Below are 6,152 nucleotides of genomic sequence, written 5' to 3'. Positions count from 1 at the left end.
GATCCATACAATTTCAGTGCTTTCAGTAACGAAGTTGAGATTAGAACTCAAGACCCCAAACCTTCTCTTACCTAGTGTTCATGCAATCCCCTGACCTTGAGTGGGATGCTGGCATATGCCTCTTTGCCTTTTGTACATACCGTTCTCTACTTAGAACCTTAAGTCCATGTGCTGCTAACTGTGACCATCTGGCTGCCCCCACCCTCTACTGCACACTACAAATCCCATCCAAAGTTTTCCTTTCCATGACCTTTCTCCAGCTCCAGTCTAGGGATCACTGACTACTTGGAGTTACATCCTTTATCTTAAGCACATCTGGTATGGTGGCGATCGTACTTCTGTGATGCATTGATTTATTTCTAGTTTATGTTCCCACAAGATTATGAGATTATATATGTAAAGCATCTAAGGATGCTTGATCAAGCTTTTATGAAATGGCAACCACTATTTACATAGTTCTTATTAGATTGCATTATTTGATGGTGCTCTTCTTGAAGACAAGGCTGAATTTTCATCTTTTTTATCTTCAAGACCTAGTATTATAGTTTAGGTCCTAGTATTATAGTTCTAGTATTATAGTTCAAGTCTTAGTATTATAGTTCGGGGTGTCAATGGCTGGCGGTGGTAGGAATGGCTTGCCAGGCCAGATTGAATAGTTGATCATCAACATTTTTCAGAATTACCTGAGTTTTGGATAGATCACCCCAACACACACCTTAGTACACGACTGCCATAGTATATGTTGAAGAAATCAATCAGAGCTGGCTCATGAGCCCTCTTCCCACTTCCAAATATTTCATTAAGTAGGATAACAGCAGCTTACTTAACAGAATCTTAAGGATTGATTTGAGTGGAGCAATTTCAAGAATTCAGGGAGAGTAATGTTGGGGGTTGGGATTTGGCCTGAGAGTCAAGTCTTTAAATCATATAATTCTCAAGACTTTTCATGATCTGCATTAACCCAGGACCATTTCCTCCTTGCCCACGTCACCCTCTCCTTTCCATCCACCACTTCCTTCCAGCTGCTCACCAGGATATGCTTTGTTTCTTAAGCTCCATGAGGTGGAGCTGCCTCTGCTTCAAGTGGATGTGGGAGAAAATGTGTACCTGTTGAGCCCTCAGCACCCCTAATTTCACTGTTGCAAAGAACAAGCCAATTGTGGTCGTAAAACTCCCGGCAAACCCTCACACATTTTATTTGAAACGGGGATCCTGTGGCTTCACTAAATCCCCAAGGCAGCTACAGTAACTCCTTCCTCACACCTATTTCAGCCACAGAGGAACATCAGAGCTTGTGGGGAGCAGGCATGCATTCCGTGTGTCTAGGCTTTTGTTCAAATAATGTTTGCTAGTTCTTTATCTTAGCTGGCACTGCCCTTAGTCTGGTGAAGGTCAAGATGCCATCTTTAAAAACTGAAAATAAAATAAATAGCCCAACAAACCCAGAAAGCTTTAGCAAGTGACTGAGGTCAAATTATTTAAATGAACATCAGCTTCTCTATCATGAAGAAGAACTGAAAATTAAATCAGCCTAATAATAACCATTTGTTTCTCCTTCCACACACACTGGTTGGCAAGTCTGCCATCTGCTTCCAATCAGTACATTTTATTCATTTCTGGTTGCGTTCTTGTCATCCTAGTTCAATATGGAGATTGTTGGCCTGGAGCTAATTAGTTTCAGCTGATATTTACAGAGCATCAAACTTTTTGGAGATAAACCCAAGTAGTATACCCAGTTGGGGCAATGTAGTCTTTTTTTCTTCTTCTGTATAAGTTTGACTCATCTTTATTCTCTTCTTTTCCCACATTTTTCTGAAGAATATGACAAAGAAAAGAAAACCCTAATCTTATAAAACCTGTCAGCATCAAAGTACAAGAACTCCACAGGAAAGATAAGAGAAAAAAAAAAATCATTTGCCAACCCTCAGGGCAGGTTCTGAAGGAAATGTACAGCTTTATATCTATTGCAGGAACGTGTTGGATGAATGAAAAAAAAAAAAAAATCCTACCTTGGCATAATGGGCTGTTTGCCGCTGACAGCTTGAGGTATCTGTATCAGAGACCTGAAGAGTTGTCAGTATTAATAAAAAGTTTTCATGATAATGATTTTGGTGCACTATATGCAAGCATGTGCTATTCCTAGAGCTTGGTTAAAAAGAGACTATAATATGGAATGTATTATACAGAAGAGCCAAAAATAACATCTGTCTTGCAAAGAGAGGGAACGATCTCATTTCATATCTCTTCTTATTTGACGGCATCTTTTTTTTTTTTTTTCTCTCTTTACTGGAAAATTATAGTTTTGTATGGTTTACAGAAATAACATTTAAACATGGCATGTGATTTTAGACTCAAATGGGATCTACTTAATAAAACACACAAGCAATTAGGGAACTTCTTTGTAATCACTTCTGAAACCCCAGAAGGTTCCCATCCACTGGGCTGAGCTGCTCTCTTTCCAGCCTCTCTTATTTGTGAAGATTAGTCAAGGAAATCATTGGTACCCCCACAGATCATCTTTACCTAGCAGGGCAGATGTTTTGAACTTCATGCTGCTACTGCTTGGGCAGATCTCTCATTTCTAGAATGAAAATTATATTCATGAGGGAAGAGTCTTGGGTGGACACAAGTTAAGTGCATTTGGCAACTCATTCCGGAGATGATGTTGGGGAAGAAAGAAGATTAGGAAAGAAATCCCAGTTTTCTCTTTTTAATTTTATGTAACAGAGGAGTTACCTGCTTTAGTGGTAAGCTAAAGAGAAATATATTTATATCCTCCTAAATGTATATGCTCTCTGTAGGACTGTGATTATGTGAAGGTGGCTACTTTGGCAAATGTCTCATGCCATTCATGCCATTTACGTTAGGATTTGCTTTGCTCTTGGATCTCATTCAGTGCTTCAGCTTTTTGATCAGATGGGCATCCATATTTTAGAAGAAGCTGGCATTTCCTGCTGCCATGACTGTGCTTGTTGAACTACCAACCTTCAATTATTATCTTGTTATCATTTGATTAGAGATCACCATCTCTGAGTTCAATGACCTTTTCCATCTGTTAAATCATATCTTGGATGCTAAGGAAGAGTCTACTTAGATAAACAAATAATCTGTCAATTAAACAATTATGGTGGTCTGTAATGGGTATTATTGAGGAGACACAGATGGTAGGGGTATTTATTAGTTGTGTTAATGATGATGGTGTTGGAGATGTTGGTGATAGTGGAGATAATGGTTGTAATAGAAGTGGTAGCAAATGTGGCAGTGAGGTGGATAGTAAGGGAGATGGTTGTGGCAGCAAAAGTGATGAAGAGCATGGTGTTAATGGAGGTGAAGGTGGTGATGGTGGAAAAGGTGGCCATGGGGTGGTGAGAATTTTGTAGGCTCCGTCTTTGGAGGAATTTATATATCAGAGGCATTGGAAGTCTATTGTTAATGATGGTGGTCAAATCCTTAATATTTCAAGTGTGGATCATATACCAGTGACTTTGGCCGCCACCCAGAAGTTTGTTAGAAATGTAAAAGCCCAGGCTGGATCCCAGACCAAATGAATCAAAATATGTATATAAAGAATATTCTCAGATGATTTGTATGCACATTAATTTTCCAGAAGCACTGGTCTAAGGAAGAAATAGTCACCAACATCTGAAATTTTTGTGGTCACATATTCCTTCCTTGTCTCCTCTCCATGAGGGAATCTCCGCCCTTACCTGCATGTAAAATTAAAGAGGTCAAATTTAACTGGCAATTGATGGTTATTTGGCCTGTACTCCAGGGTTTAAATCAGGTTAAAGTATGAATCTAAAAGAAAGCTATTCATACTCTGAAATATGAGATTCCTCAATTCTTTAATCTTCTCTAAAGATTGCCATAGGCCTGAAATTCTCATTGTCTTCACTTCTGAAAGAAGCCTAGCCCTTTAACGGGAATAAGACATCACAGGAATAAGACATTTTATTACCACATTGTAGTACTAATTATGATATCTGACCAAAAAATTAATATTGGGACGGAAACACTTTCCATATGGGCTCCTTAGAGAAGCATGCAGAAGGTTTGCCTGTATATCTGACATACAACAGCATCAGATGGTGTGTGCTCCCTGCCACATATGACTCAGAATAAGCATATTAGTAGAAATTCCCAGATATATTTGTAAACAGTGTGAGGGGAGTAAAAGTTTTCCACACATGTACCGCTATATAAGAAACTACCCCAATACTTGGTGGCTTAAAATAAAAATAAAAGTCATTTATTTTTACCAATAAATCTATGGTTTGGCCTGGGCTCAGTGAGGACAGCTTGTCTCTGCTCCACATGTCATCATCTAGGTTGGACTGACAGGGCCTGGAGGTGTGCTTCCAAAATGGCTAGCCCACATGATTCATGCATTGGTGCTTAGCTGGGACTGACAGTTTGGACTGTCAATCAGGTCTTTGGTTCCTTACCACATGAACTTTTTGCTTGGGCCTCCTCACAGCATGGTGGTCAATTTCTGGGAGGAAATGTTCCAGGAGACCTGGGAAGGACAGGAACTGTATAGTAGCAAATCCTCCTCCTCCTTCTCCTTTTCCTTCTTCCTCCCTATATATTCTTTACTTGAGACCCCATTCAAGTTTCACCAGTTACCATGTTGATGTCCTTCTGAGCATAAGGAACCAGGATCATATGCTGCAATCATGACTTCTATATAGCTTCTTATGATCTAGCTTCTGAAGACTGAGTTGTCACTTCTTTGTGATTACCTTTCTCTTTTTTTGGATTAAACTCAGGGGCACTAAACCACTGAGCCACATCCCAGCCCTATTTTGTATTTTATTTAGAGACAGAGTCTCACTGAGTTGCTTAGTGCCTTGCCATTGCTGAGGTTGCTTTGAACTCATGATCCTCCTGCTTCAGCCTCCTGAGCCCCTGGGATTACAGGCATGTGTCACTGTGCCCAGCTTGTGATTGCCTTTCTTTTGTATGGCTGTCCTTTTCAATTATATCAAGTATATCCTAGTGACCGGTGCCTTGTTTTGAACAGCACTAGTGTGACAGTAACTAAAAAGTCTTCAACGATGATGGTGCATGACAAATTTCAACCTCTGCTTCCCAGTTTGCCCAGGTTCTGTAAAACGAGGAGGGAAAAGCACTGTATAAGTAATAAAGAAATAGGATGAGTCATAGAGAACTCTAAAAACAGGACAGGACTGTGAGGAACAGGTTAGTCTGAGGTCAAGGGGGGGAGGTCAAGGTGGTAGTCTTTGCCTCAGGGTGGGCGAACAAAGATCAGGTTCCTTTTGATCCAACCACATTTGATTCACAAGGAAACTACATGGAAATAGTGAGCAGGTGAGAGGTTAAGTAGCAGTTCTTGAAGGTAGTATTCCCCAAATGACATTCCCTCCAGAGCTTTCCCGAGCATGAGAATCTATAATGGCTTCCTACTCTAGGCCTGTCTTTTCCAAGTTCCCCATAAACTGACCTCACAGTAACTGTCCCTCCACATTTCCCACAGTTTCCCAGCATCTTTGGCCCAAGCCAGCATCTCTCCTTTGAAGACCTCTTCCCCATGCCTCTTTGTCTCTGCTTCTGCTGTTACGCAGACTGAAAAGCTGTCTCTGACGTTTTCACCTAATTGAATCCCATTCCTTCAAGGTTTAGCTTTACTGTTCCTCCTTCCACAAAACCTTTTCTGACTATGCTAGCAATAATGGAGCAGTCTGTGCTCTGAACCCTGCTAGTCCTATAAGAAGTAGCATCAAGAATTGTTCTAAACTCTCAAGGTTCCATTTCCACCACTTGAGAGGTGGAAATCCTTTTTTCTCCATTCCTTCTTTTCAGGACTAAGTGTTCTTCTTCATCTTCTCTCTATAGTCCTAATCCAAACACCATAACAAGAAACACCACTGAGATGCAGGTATTTAATGATAAAAAAGGCTCAGAGTATTCTCTTTCTCAGGGATGTTTTCCTTTCAGCTAGTGTTTGTATGCTAGTATGACCTATGTCAAATCAACACACATTTGTTAAGTAATTCCTATTTGGAAGGCCACATTAGAGGTCGTGGAAGTGCCAAAGCAGCATGGTGTGATTTCCTCCAAGAAACAAATTTTATCTGAGAGAGGGACACTGTCTACGTTAGGAACAACAGAAGACAAGTCCAATGCTAAAC

This window comes from Sciurus vulgaris (genome assembly GCF_902686455.1).
Source record: "Sciurus vulgaris genome assembly, chromosome: 6".
NCBI classification, from domain to species: domain Eukaryota; kingdom Metazoa; phylum Chordata; class Mammalia; order Rodentia; family Sciuridae; genus Sciurus; species Sciurus vulgaris.
Note: the sequence above shows the minus strand (reverse complement) of the source record.